Raw genomic sequence first — 15,051 nt, 5'->3', positions numbered from 1 at the left:
GAACCGCAAGTCTGGATACTACATGATTCGATCATCGGAATATTACACGATTCGACCAGCCGACCAAATGGAGACCCAAAATGAGGCCCCTTTCGAACTACGTAAGGTGCCGACAAAGCTGTCTCAGACGAGTACGCGGCATTTCCGTGTCCATCACAGTGATCACGCAACGTCTGACACTCTTCACGCCCCTTGTGTATCCAGGAACGGTAACAAGACTACACACGAACAGCACTAACGCATCCTAGTGGCCGTTATACCTGTCACAGAGAATTGCAACTCTGACTATTTACATTATTTACGAAGGTGTGTACGTTTACGATGTTATATTGAAATCCGACCACGTCTTCTGGGTGCTTCAGTTTCTTTGTCATGCAGTGTATTTCCAGTGTTACGTATCTGAATGAATATCCCGTTATAAACTGTAGAATTCGTGACACAGGATACTTTGCTCCTAATTTTCCGTCCCTGTCCTGTCCACTAGCAAATGGAACTTGGGTAAAATTACTTTCCTTGTGTCTTCATGCACTACCCAACGTCGCTTAGGATCTTCCCCGAGATACAGTGCGGAGGCAATAATATAGTTTTACGAAGATAGCCGGCCGGGGTGGCCGAGCGGTTCTAGGCGCTACAGTCTGGAACCGCGCGACCGCTACGATCGCAGGTTCGAATCCTGCCTCGGGCATGGATGTGTGTGATGTCCTTAGGTTAGTTAGGTTTAAGTAGTTCTAAGTTCTAGGGAATTGATGACCTCAGAAGTTAAGTCCCATAGTGCTCAGAGCCATTTTTTACGAAGATAACTTCTTTAATTCTACAAAGACAGTCTTTCTTGTAATGGTTTCCATGACGGATCTTTAAGTGAACGAACCAGGAAAACTACTGTTCAAATCTCCGTCCAGGCATCCTGCATAAGCTTTCTGTGGTTTCCCTAAATCTGTTAATGCGGATTCGGGATGATTTCTTTGTAAAGGAAACGCGATTTCATTCTCCATCGTCCCCGGAGGCTGATCAGAAAGCCTCCCCGGTGCGTCTGACAAACAGGTTTCAGGCACTGTCTCTGGCTGAGCCAGATGCAGCTGCCTGCCCTGTTTCAGAGGATGATTCTCAGTCTTCAAGGTCCGGGCAATCACAGAGGGTGGGCTTATTGGTACTTGGGAGCTCCAATGTTAGGCGCGTAATGGGGCCCCTTAGGGATATGGCGGCTAAGGAGTGGAAGAAATCCAGTGTGCACTCCGTGTGCATTCCGGGTGGAGTCATTCCTGATGTGGAAAGGGTCCTTCCGGATGCCATGAAGAGCACAGGGTGCAGCCAGCTGCAGGTGGTGGCACATGTCGGCACTAATGACGTGTGTCGCTTTGGATCTGAGGAAATTCTCTCTGGATTCCAGCGGCTATCTGATTTGGTGAAGGCTGCCGGTCTTGCTTACGAGATGAAGGCAGAGCTCACCATGTGCAGCATCGTTGACAGAACCGACTGCGGACCTTTGGTGCAGAGCCGGGTGGAGGAGGGTCTGAATCAGAGGCTCAGACGGTTTTGCGACCGTGTTGGCTACAGATTCCTTGACTTGCGCCATAGGGTGGTGGGGTTTCGGGTTCCACTGAATAGGTCAGGAGTTCACTACACTCAGCTGGCGGCTACACGGGTAGCGGAGGCTGTGTGGCGTGGACTGGGCGGTTTTTTAGGTTAGAAGGCCTCGGGAAAGAACGGGGTGGGCTGCAATCTCAAAGGGTGCACGGCAAATACAGGACGTGCTTGGATCAAGGAACAGTCGGAATTGTAGTTGTAAATTGTTGTAGTTGTGCTGGGAAAGTCCCTGAGCTTCAAGCGCTAATAGAAAGCACAGAAGCTGAAATCGTTATAGGTACAGAAAGCTGGCTAAAGCCTGAAATAAGTTCTACACAAGTTTTTACGAAGTCTCAGACGGTGTTCAGGAAATATAGATTAGGCAGAATTGGTGGTGGAGTGTTTGTGTCCGTCAGTAGTGGTTTATCTTGTAGTGAAGTCGAAGTAGATACTCCGTGCGAATTGGTCTGGGTGGAGGTTATACTTAACAGCCGAACTAAGTTAATAATCGGCTCCTTCTACCAACCCCCAGACTCCGATGATATAGTTGCGGAACAGTTCAGAGAAAATATGAGTCTCGTAACAAATAAATACCCCACTCATACGGTTATAGTTGGTGGGGACTTCAACCTTCCCTCGATATGTTGGCAAAAATACTTGTTCAAAACCGGTGGTAGGCAGAAAACATCTTCTGAGATTGTCCTAAATGCTTTCTCCGAAAATTATTTCGAGCAGTTAGTCCACGAACCCACGCGAATTGTAAATGGTTGCGAAAACACACTTGACCTCTTAGCCACAAACAATCCAGAGCTGATAGAGAGCATCATGACTGATACAGGGATTAGTGATCACAAGGTCGTTGTAGCTAGGCTCAATACCGTTTCTTCCAAATCCACCAGAAACAAACGCAAAATAATTTTATTTAAAAAAGCGGATAAAGTGTCACTAGAAGCCTTCCTAAGAGACAATCTCCATTCCTTCCGAACTGACTATGCAAATGTAGACGAGATGTGGCTCAAATTCAAAGATATAGTAGCAACAGCAATTGAGAGATTCATACCTCATAAATTGGTAAGAGATGGAACTGATCCCCCGTGGTACACAAAACAGGTCCGAACTCTGTTACAGAGGCAACGGAAAAAGCATGCGAAGTTCAGAAGAACGCGAAATCCCGAAGATTGGCTAAAATTTACAGACGCGCGAAATTTGGCACGGACTTCAATGCGAGATGCCTTTAATAGGTTCCACAACGAAACATTGTCTCGAAATTTGGTAGAAAATCCGAAGAAATTCTGGTCGTATGTAAAGTACACAAGCGGCAAGACGCAGTCAATACCTTCGCTGCGCAGTGCCGATGGTACTGTTACCGACGACTGTGCCGCTAAAGCGTAGTTATTGAACGCAGTTTTCCGAAATTCCTTCACCAGGGAAGATGAATGGAATATTCCAGAATTTGAAACACGAACAGCTGCTAGCATGAGTTTCTTAGAAGTAGATACCTTAGGGGTTGCGAAGCAACTCAAATCGCTTGATACGGGCAAGTCTTCAGGTCCACATTGTATACCGATTAGGTTCCTTTCAGATTACGCTGATACAACAGCTCCCTACTTAGCACTCATACACAACCGCTCGCTCACCGATAGATCTGTACCTACAGATTGGAAAATTGCGCAGGTCGCACCAGTGTTTAAGAAGGGTAGTAGGAGTAATCCATCTAACTACAGACCTATATCATTGACGTTGGTTTGCAGTAGGGTTTTGGAGCATATACTGTATTCAAACATTATGAATCACCTCGAAGGGAACGATCTATTGATACGTAATCAGTATGGTTTCAGAAAACATCGTTCTTGTGCAACGCAGCTAGATCTTTATTCGCACGAAGTAATGGCCGCTATCGACAGGGGATCTCAAGTTGATTCCGTATTTCTAGATTTCCGGAAAGCTTTTGACACCGTTCCTCACAAGCGACTTCTAATCAAGCTGCGAGCGTATGGGGTATCGTCTCAGTTGTGCGACTGGATTCGCGATTTCCTGTCAGGAAGGTCACAGTTCGTAGTAATAGACGGCAAATCATCGAGTAAAACTGAAGTGATATCAGGTGTTCCCCAGGGAAGCGTCCTGGGACCTCTGCTGTTCCTGATCAATATAAATGACTTGGGTGACAATCTGAGCAGTTCTCTTAGGTTGTTCGCAGATGATGCTGTAATTTACCGTCTAGTAAGGTCATCCGAAGATCAGTATCAGTTGCAAAGCGATTTAGAAAAGATTGCTGTATGGTGTGGCAGGTGGCAGTTGACGCTAAATAACGAAAAGTGTGAGGTGATCCACATGAGTTCCAAAAGAAATCCGTTGGAATTCGATTACTCGATAAATAGTACAATTCTCAAGGCTGTCAATTCAACTAAGTACCTGGGTGCTAAAATTACGAACAACTTCAGTTGGAAAGACCACATAGATAATATTGTGGGGAAGGCGAACCAAAGGTTGCGTTTCATTGCCAGGACACTTAGAAGATGCAACGAGTCCACTAAAGAGACAGCTTACACTACACTCGTTCGTCCTCTGTTAGAATATTGCTGCGCGGTGTGGGATCCTTACCAGGTGGGATTGACGGAGGTCATCGAAAGGGTGCAAAAAAGGGCAGCTCGTTTTGTATTATCACGTAGTAGGGGAGAGAGTGTGGCAGATATGATACGCGAATTGGGATGGAAGTCATTACAGCAAAGACGTTTTTCGTCGCGGCGAGATCTATTTACGAAATTTCAGTCACCAACTTTCTCTTCCGAATGCGAAAATATTTTGTTGAGCCCAACCTACATAGGTAGGAATGATCATCAAAATAAAATAAGAGAAATCGGAGCTCGAACAGAAAGGTTTAGGTGTTCGTTTTTCCCGCGCGCTGTTCGGGAGTGGAATGGTAGAGAGATAGTATGATTGTGGTTCGACGAACCCTCTGCCAAGCACTTAAATGTGAATTGCAGAGTAGTCCTGTAGATGTAGATTTAGACTGTAGGAGTTTATGCTTCAACTCTAGTGACTTCTTCGTCGTCGTCGTCGGGACATTAAACCAAAATGTTCCTTCGAATCGTCCGGTTACAGATATAGCAGCAAGGCTCTGAATTCCTTGGGTCCCCCGTTTTACTCGATGTAGTAACGCTTCCAAACAGCATCAGAAATCTAAACTAGCTCGCACAAGCGTTTGCGATTTCCTTCCATCAGCATTATCTTTTCCTCAGAGTTACTCCGATAGAACTAAATCATTCATTTTTCTTCTCTGTAACAAACTTTTTATGTTCTCGTCCGGCTTAATATTGATCGTATTTGCCATGTTATTGGTTGAGAGCAGCAGCGAGCAAATTACTTTATTTTCTTTTTTTAAAAAAAGCGTTTTGCCGTCAAGTGCTCCCCTAAGTTATTTAACTGCTAAACTGGTTTCGATTGATAAGTTATTTTCAGTAGCCCTTAGATACTTCCAGACCTAATTCTGCGCCAGAATATGCAGGGAGTCACAATTTGCACTAGGTTCCCACCAGCGATGCATTACACGCAGTATTTTATCGATGTAACTGAGCACAGAAGTTTTCCACTAACGCTGATTTGAAAAGCTACCGGATTTGTTCCCTAATCATGAGCGTTATCCTTGCTTAATATACACTTAAAACAAAATGTCGTTTATCACACCAAGTTGATATTTTCTGTAACTCGTTCAGAATTTCTCTACACATGTTGATGCGGATATTTATAGGTACCCAACCGCTTCCCCAACAATCTGAATATACTATTCACACTGTGGGATGAGTCATTTGTGCACATTGAGTCCAAGATCAGTTCTATACACTTTTCTGTAGCATTCCCAACATTACCATTTTTGATGACGACTCGCCATCCAGGATAACATGCGAGTTTCTGCCAATAAAACATTCTACTAGCTAACATCATATTTCTGGAAGTGCGTCACATACGCGTATCGTTGATACAAATCGACAGTGATGTAGTGTCCGAATACCTTTCGGGTATCTGGCAGTATATGTGCCTGTTCATGTGTGTCTGTGTGTGATTTATAATTTATCGGATGCAAAAAGCGTGCTTCCAGAATCTGTACTAATTTTTGAAGATACGCTTTCCTGTCTCTAGATTCGTCATTTTATTCTAGCTCGAAAAATGTTCTATGATATTTATTTCAGAGTGAGGCAGCACGATGGTGATCTACACATCAGATGAGCTCGTTGAGGGCGCTGCCGTGTTTGTTTTGTGAGATGAACAGGTTGTATTCATTTTTTGAGACTCGTCCTTTCCCTCCCTTTAATTATATTTTCCATCTGTAATACCAGAAACTTTACACTGAGCATGTAGGAATTACGGCACCAACAGTGCGATGTTATAAATATGTCACATCGCACAATAAGGCCGGAGAAAGGCAAAAAGCAAGGCCATTCAACGAGGCCTTGCCACGGGAACAATGCATTTTTTCCCCTTAGCGAGCACAGTTAGTACTGAGACAAGATAAATCATGTCTCGTTTCGACAGGCGAAGCTGTAACTCGGGGCATGGCCTTTTAGCTTTTTCTCCAGAACTAAAGATAATGCCGTGACCATCTCAAATTCGCAACTGAGGCGTATCAGGCAAAGAGCTCACACTTGTACACCAGTTGTCGAGTCCATCTATGATTAGCTAAATTCTATTTTTCCCTACTTACGGTTTAAAAATTCTAACATCATAAATGTCGGAGGAAACTTGAACTGTTGGGCTGAACATAATTGTGGCATTCCCACGTCAACTGACTTAGCCATAATTGTCGGGGAGCGTCATTGCATGTACGAAAATCGACGCTCCGCAAATTCACTATGCTATGAAACAGACATTCTTTATTCAACGCTCGTAATCCCGTTGCGTTATTATTTAATGAGTATCAGCAACTACTGTTACTATTGGGTTTTGCATAAGTACTTAGCATTCTTGTATAAGTTTAATAAACACAACAGATACACCTAACAGAGACTTTATTCATCAATAATATAGTCTCTTTCACTATTTACAACAGTCTGCCAACGATGGGGTAACTTTTCGATCCTGCGACTGTAGAAATCACTTGGTTTTGAGGCGAAAAACTTGTTCAGCCATTTTCGGGGCGCATTTTTATCCGAAAATGAAGTTCCTTGTAAACTGTCAGATAGCGAATGGAGAAGGCGAAAATCTGAGGGCGCAAGATCAGGTGAATGAGATTGGTGCGGAATGACTTCCCAACCCAATTCCTGTTTACTGTTTTTGGTCGGTCTAGCAGAATGTGGGCGAGCGTTATCAAGGAATGGCATCACTTCGCGCAGTCTTCCTAGTGGTTGTTCTTGCATTGAGTCTGCAATACAATGGTTCAAATGGCTCTGAGTACTATGGAACTTAACATCTGAGGTCATCAGTCCCCTGGAACTTAGAACAACTAAAACCTAACTAACCTAAAGGACATCACACACATCCATGCCCGAGGCAGGTTCCAGACTGAAGCGCCTAGAACCGCTCGGCCACACCGGCCGGCTAGTCTGCAATACATCTCATTCGTTGGTAATAAATGTCAACAGTGATGGTTACATCTCGGGGAAGCAATTCGCAGTGCGCCACACTGTCGCTGTTCCACCAGATGTATAACATTATATTTTGTGGGTGCGCGTAGGTCTTTGCATAGAGAGCTGTTGTTTTTTTAGGGGCTGAACCCCCCATTTTTTCGTTATTTTAGCATAAAGACACTATTTCTCATCACGAATAAAGATACAGGATAGGAGTGATCGGTGTTGTTCACGACCCGATTGATGACGAGCAAGCAGAAATGCGCACATGGGCACCCGCTGATTTTTGTGATTTTGGCTTAAGAGCATCGGTACCAATACACCCGATTTTTGAACCTTCCCCATTCCGTGCAAATGTCTTGTGGTCTTCAGTCCAGAGACTGGTTTGATGCAGCTCTCCGTGCTACTCTATCCTGTGCAAGCTTTTTCATCTCCCAGTACCTACTGCAACCCACATCCTGCTGAATCTGCTTAGTGTATTCATCTTTTGGTCTCCCTCTACAATTTTTACCCTCCACGCTGCCCTCCAATACTAAATTGGTAATCCCTTGATGCCTCAGAACATGTCCTACCAAATGATCCCTTCTTCTAGTCAAGTTGTGCCACAAACTCCTCTTCTCCCCAATTCTATTCAATACCTCTTCATTAGTTATGTGATCTACGCATCTGCCGGCCGCGGTGGTCTAGCGGTTCTGGCGCTGCAGTCCGGAACCGCGGGACTGCTACGGTCGCAGGTTCGAATCCTGCCTCGAGCATGGGTGTGTGTGATGTCCTAAGGTTAGTTAGGTTTAAGTAGTTCTAAGTTCTAGGGGACTTATGACCTAAGATGTTGAGTCCCATAGTGCTCAGAGCCATTTGAACCATTTGAGCCATCTACGCATCTAATCTTCAGCATTCTTCTGTAGCACCACATTTCGAAAGCCTCTATTCTCTTCTTGTCCAAACTATTTATCGTCCATGTTTCACTTCCATACATGACTACACTCCATACAAATACTTTCAGAAACGACTTCCTGACACTTAAATCTATACTCGATGTTCACAAATTTCTCTTCTTCAGAAACTCTTTCCTTGCCATTGCCAGTCTACATTTTATATCCTCTCTGCTTCGACCATCATGAGTTATTTTGCTCCCCAAATAGCAAAACTCATCTACTACTTTAAGTGTCTAATTTCCCAGTCTAATTCCCTCAACATCACCGTACTTAATTCGACTACATTCCATTGTCCTCGTTTTGCTTTTGTTGATGTTCATCTTATATCCACCTTTGAAGACACTGATTACAGTTCATCACATTTGCCAGTTTTCGAGTACATTGACGTGCATCACTGTGGATTAATGCCTTTAAACGATCTCCGTGTAACCCCGAAGGTCTTCCTGGGCGCGGAGTGTCACTAATGGCAAAACGACCTTCCTTAAAACGAGCAAACCATTTTCTTGGCGTGCTCTGTCCAGTGGCATATCCCCATAAACGGCGTGAATGTTTGTGGCTGCCGCCTCTGGTGTCACCCGTCTAGTGAACTCAAACAGAAGAGTGTCGAAAACGCTCCTGTTTCTCCACTTGGCACTCCATTTTCTATCGTCCACAGCTCCACTAATTATCTCCAAATGACAGAATGACAATATGTTAACTCAGACAGCAACAATTAACTACGAATAAAAAATGACAGTCGATAAATAACCTTTAACAACAGGAATACCAACATGCAAAACAAAAACGCTACGAACTTATGCACCAGCCTAATATTTCCTTGTCCAATGCTCGTAAATATGTCCCGTTAACCTCCCCTGGAAACAACAGCCTTGCTTCTATCACAATTTACTTTGTAAATTATATTTCTATGTGAGAATATTTTTATATGAGATCGTACGTTGAGTGGGAGTAGAGGCTGGAATTATCATTTCCCCATTAACGACGAACCACTGTTTAATTGAAGCAAGAACAGGTAAGGAAACTGACTGTAACCTTGTCGAAGGAAGCATTGTAGAATTTATGTAATCTAATTTAGAGAAACAACAGGAAACATATATCGAGATGTACATACGTGAATTAAACCTCGCTTATCGACACCGTACTTTGGATTGGCCAAGCGGTTTGTAAAGAGCGCTGATCATTTCATTTTTCAAGGAGTGTTGTCGGTTTGATGCACACAATTACAGGCCCATATCGGTGACATCAGCCCGTTGTACAAATATGGAACACGTTTTATGTTGACGTATTTGCAGAGCGAAGTGCCCTGTACAGTGTGTAAACTTTCAGATGGCAGACCTCTCCCTAGTCCTGAATCGGTAGAAGTCGGTAAGCGTCGGGAGGCTTCGGTAGGCATGCAGTTTTGACTGCTGCCAACGTTACGTAGCTGACTGTGTTGTACAAGGTAGCCATTGTCGTCTGCTTCGTTATTGTTTTGCGCTGTACTGTTTTGCGTGTTTTTATTGTGCAGTTGTGCTAAACATTATCAAAATGAGTGAAGAGACAGTTGCTGGCCCATCTCGGGAGTTGCCAACAACCCCTACCGGTAGGCCTACGGTTAGAAGGAAACCAGTATTATGTAGCGATGCTCGCAAAATTATATTGCGTGTGATTGAATGCTGCGAAAGGGAAAGGGAGCAGCAAAAATTGCTTCACCCCATTTACAAATCTTGAGTGAGAGCTGCTACATACACAGGACAAAGCATGCGTAGCATTGGAAGATTCAAACAGTTTTCCAAGAATCATCCTGGCGTATCACCACAAACGCCTGGCAAGAAAAGGTGAGTTTCCATTTCAGATATTTTGTTCGCGATCACTTTGAAGGAGCCCCCTATTTCGTCCGAATTACCTTATATTTCATTTTTCCTTGCTACCGTATTTCTTTGTTTGGAAACACCACTGGTTACTGTATTATTTCGAAACACATTCATATTACAGTAAATTTCCAAATTCAAAGAAATACATGCAGTGCGCGACACGATAGCGGAATTTTATTCAGTGCAGAAGATTGTGCCGAGCCTGCGAACACTGCTTCCAGTTTTGCACGACAAAATAGGCTGGAATTGGAGTATTGTCTCGCTGAGAAAAGTACTTTTGTCTATGGGATTCATATGGCGTAAGGTGGAAAACAAGAGGAAATTGTTGATAGAACGTCCAGACAGTGTGCACTGGCGATCTCGTTTCATTGTTGACATGAAGAACTTCAGGGAAGCAGGAACAGAAATATTTTATCACGATGAATCGTGGATCGATAGTAACTTAACGTTTAATAAATGTTGGCAGAGGAAGGGCGACTTACGTGAAGAGAATGTCGTTGGTGTCACTGCATGGGGGAGCTTATCGAGAGGACTGATAGTTGCAAGTGTCGGATCCAAGATGAAATAAAACGAAAAAAAAAATTGCGAGCGGTGGGAATCGAACCCGGGTCCGCTGCATGATAAACCTTTACCTAATGAATTGCGCTACACATGCTACACTAACCCCATTGCGGAGAACAAGTCATCAAAGGTCCATTGCAATCGGATGAATGGTTTGTGAGCGCATAGTCGACAAGCGAGTTTTACTTCCAAGCCTTTCGTCTGCTTTCGTGTAAGCATAACGCGCAATTTGTAGTGCCAGCACTGCAACTGGTAGGCGTGCCCCCCCCCAAACGGCTCCTCGCCCCTCGCCAGCCAATGCTTGCTTCCTCCTCTCCCCGCACTCCCCTCACAACTCTGCCATCTTACAGTTAACACACTGTATAGCAGTCAGGATTTGTTTCGTGAACAGAGATCATATGAAACTCGGCTCGCTCCGTTCGTCCGTAATACCCGGAGTGCCGTAGATAACGGCGCTCGAATTGATACCGTGCTCCTTCACTTCCGGAAGGCATTCGACACTGTTCCGCACTCTGCTTAACTGGACAGAATACGAGGTTGCCGAGTGTTCTTAACGGAACGAAACGGACGTGTTGAAGTATGTTCGTCCAGCTGTACGTACGGAACTGGTTCACATTGCAGCGCCGGGAATTTTATGAGACAGCCATTCACCGCATTGTGTCACAGTGGGACAAGTCTCTCAACAGGCAGGGTCAATACTTCTAATGTACAGGTACTGATTTCTGTAATTATGCCTCCGGCTCGTTTCTATTTGAACACCTCTAATAATTAATCCACGAATGTTCATCGTGAAAACATGCTGTAGATCGGTAAAATTGACACTCTTCACTTCAACGTCACACAGCAACAACACTTCCAACTGGATGCCCCTCAGATGCACTCTAAACGTGGTCAACAGCGCCACCCGACCGTTCCCACATCCTACTTGCGCATACCCGATCTGGGCGAGTGTTTGGACTACGTTGCCACTATTTCATTCACAGACCTTCGCATATAAATGATGCACTGGATAACCAGTCCATGTAATCGGAAACAGTACCAACAGGGAAATGTTTAGCAGCAGACGTCTAGAGCTACCTAAAATGGAATGATGGCACAAAAATAGTCTATAAAAAGTCGATGGCAGCCTGCGAGTGTTTAGAAGACTCCTGGGGAAGTTTAACTCGTTCACGGCATCAGTGGCTTACAAAACAATTGCTCAACCGATTATCGGGCATTGTTTTACAGTCTGAGACCTTTATCAGGTTGGATTAATACAGGAGATAGCGGAGATACAATGAAGAGGGGCGCGTTTAGTCGCACCATTTAGTAAGCACGAGAGCGGTACGGCGGTGCCCCAGTGGCAGAAGCAACGAAACGTTCTGCATCTACATCTACATACATACTCCGCAATCCACCATACGGTGCGTGGCGGGGGGTACCTCGTACCACAACTAGCGTCTTCTCTCCCTGTTCCAATCCCAAACAGAACGAGGGAAAAATGACTGCCTATATGCCTGTGTACGAGCCCTAATCTCTCTTATCTTTGTAGTCTTTCCGCGAAATATAAGTTGGTGGCAGTAAAATTGTACTGCAGTCAGCCCCAAATGCTGGTTCTCTAAATTTCCTCAGTGGCGATTCACGAAAAGAACGCCTTCTTTCCTCCAGAGACTCCCTCCCGAGTTCCTGAAGCATTTCCGTAACACTCGTGCGATGATCAAACCTACCAGTAACAAATCTAGCAGCCCGCCTCTGAATTGCTTCTATGTCCTCCCTCAATCCGACCTGATAGGGATCCCAAACGCTCGAGCAGTACTCAAGAATAGGCCGTATTAGTGTTTTATAAGCGGTCTCCTTTACAGATGAACCACATCTTCCCAAAATTCTACCAATGAACCGAAGACGACTATCCGCCTTCCCCACAACTGCCTTTACATGCTTGTCCCACTTCATATCGCTCTGCAATGTTACGCCCAAATATTTAATCGACGTGACTGTGTCAAGCGCTACACTACTAATGGAGTAATCAAACATTACGGGATTCTTTTTCCTATTCATTTGCATTAATTTACATTTATCTATGTTTAGAATTAGCTGCCATTTTTTACACCAATCAGAAATCCTGTCCAAGTCATCTTGTATCCTCCTAGAGTCACTCAACGACGACACCTTCCCGTACACCACAGCATCATCAGCAAACAGCCGCACATTGCTATCCATCCTATCCAAAAGATCATTTATGTAGATAGAAAACAACAGCTGACCTACCACACTCCCCTGGGGCACTCTAGATGATACCCTCACGTCCGATGAACACTCACCATCGAGGACAACGTACTGGGTTCTATTACTTAAGAAGTCTTCGAGCCACTCACATATTTGGGAATCAATCCCATATGCTCGTACCTTAGTTAGGAGTCTGCAGTGGGGCACCGAGTCAAACGCTTTCCGGAAGTCAAGGAAATGCAATCCGTCTGATACCCTTCATCCATGGTTCGCAAGATATCATGTGGAAAAAGGGCGATGCTTTCTAAAGCCGTGCTGTTTTACATCACTTTTAAATTTGCGAGAGCGTACGTTCCAGCAAGAGTCAGGCATATTGTTTCCTCGCACATACATCTCGCGAAATGATATTGGAAACCGAGTGGTTCTAGGCGCTACAGTCTGGAACCGCGTGACCGCTACGGTCGCAGGTTCGAATCCTGCCTCGAGCATGGATGTGTGTGATGTCCTTAGGTTAGTTAGTTTTAAGTAGTTCTAAGTTCTATGGGACTGATGACCTCAGAAGTTAAGTCCCATAGTGCTCAGAGCCATTTGAATCATTTTGATAATGGAAAAAACAGAGACGGTAAGAGCCACGTAAAGTGATCTGCAGAATATTGATACTTATATCGATATGGATGTGGATCGTAGTCGCAGTTACGTGTTCTGTGCAGAATCACACTCTTTTACCTATATGACACCATCAGTCTTTCATCAACCCAATTTTATTGATCTTGTACTCCCCGCATCAGAGCACATGCTCTAGTACTTTGTATGTTTCGGTTGTGCACTGTGTCAGTTACGTGAAAGTCGTTCTACAGGGTGTTGCAGGGGAAATGATCAGCATACAAGAACGGTCATCCGAATCAGAAAAGTCTAGTAAACATAGGCACTAAAACACTTACATTAACAGCTATGAGCACTACTACATCTTCGATACTATGAAACAAATGTGTTCTGCTGCAACCTCCTTGCTTACCATATGTAGAGAGGTGGTCATATGGACCAAAACAAGAAAACAGGTCCAGTAAACATGGGCTGTAAAGTACACACATTAATAGCTATGGGCACTTGCTCATCTTCGCTACTGTGAAACACATCTCTTCTGCTGAACAAGTGTTCGTAGCTCTTACGGTATTCGTTTTAGAGCCCCTGTTTGCAAGACTTTTTGCTTCGAGTTAACTTTACTGTCCCTGAATGCTGACTGTTCCTCCTGGTATACCCTGTATAATTACACAGGGTGAACGAGAGCTCCACTGACAAACTTTCAGACGTTGTTCGGACATACCTTCTAGATCCACGGTCTCCGACGGCTCTTTACAGGGTAGTAATGTAATTATGATTTATTCGGTTTGTTACAGCATTCATCCTGGTTTCTATGGAAATATCTTTACGAGAGTGAAGAAACCTGTAATATGCAATAACAAAACGTACAACATACAACACAGAGTAATGCAAAAACCCTCAGCTGCGAAGTACTGTTTGTGGTTGCCATCAGTGCGGGAACAGTCCAGCATAGTGTCATTGTACAGCGCATCCACTGCATTCAGCGAACCCGTAACGAGCTGCATATCGGCCAACTCTTGATCAGTGAACATATCCATAGTACATGTGTGTGTCACTGTTAAGGCACAACTAATAGTGCCGGTAAACAAAATCCTTGACATAACCGAACAGTACTGAATGTAAACTTGAGGGTAGCGGGTTAAACACGGCATCGTTGTTTTCAACAGCATGTACTGTAAACGACTGGAAACACAGACACAGCACCTACCGTCGGCACTTGCACTGTTGTGCAATACAGATAAAAGCTAGTCTGGGCAAGAAACCAAACGAAATGCAATAACTCTGTAAGGAACCACCAGAGACGTGGGTCTCTTAAACCAAAACAAGCACTGACAGTTTTTGCATGGAGTTCTGGTTCACCCGGTATATGTTATATGATTACAGTCCATATTGTTGTTGTTGTGGTCTTCAGTCCAGAGACTGGTTTGATGCGGCTCTCCATGCTACTCTATCCTGTGCAAGCTTCTTCATCTCCCAGTACCTACTGCAACCCACGTCGTCCTGAATTTACTTAGTGTATTCATCTCTTCGTCTCCCTCTACAATTTTTATCCTCCGCGCTGCCCTCCAATACTAAATTAGCGCTCCCTTCATGCCTCAGAACATGTCCTACCAAACGATCCCTTCTTCTCGTCAAGTTGTGCCACAAATTTCTCTTCTCCCCATTTCTATTCAATACCTCTTCATTAGTTATGTGATCTACCCATCTAATCTTCAGCATTCTTCTGTAGCGCCACATTTCGAAAGCTTCTATCCTCTTCTTGTCCAAACT

General features: G+C 44.3%; 1 protein-coding gene across 1 annotated transcript in view; it reads left to right on the top strand.

Annotated features, from left to right (window-relative positions):
* Positions 1-15,051, top strand: part of LOC126192404 (protein similar) — a 734,705-nt gene that overhangs the window by 147,850 nt on the left and 571,804 nt on the right. The window lies entirely within an intron of this gene.

Source organism: Schistocerca nitens, chromosome 1, assembly GCF_023898315.1.
Source record: "Schistocerca nitens isolate TAMUIC-IGC-003100 chromosome 1, iqSchNite1.1, whole genome shotgun sequence".
Classification (NCBI taxonomy): domain Eukaryota; kingdom Metazoa; phylum Arthropoda; class Insecta; order Orthoptera; family Acrididae; genus Schistocerca; species Schistocerca nitens.
Note: the sequence above shows the minus strand (reverse complement) of the source record. Positions and strands in the feature narration are given on the sequence as shown.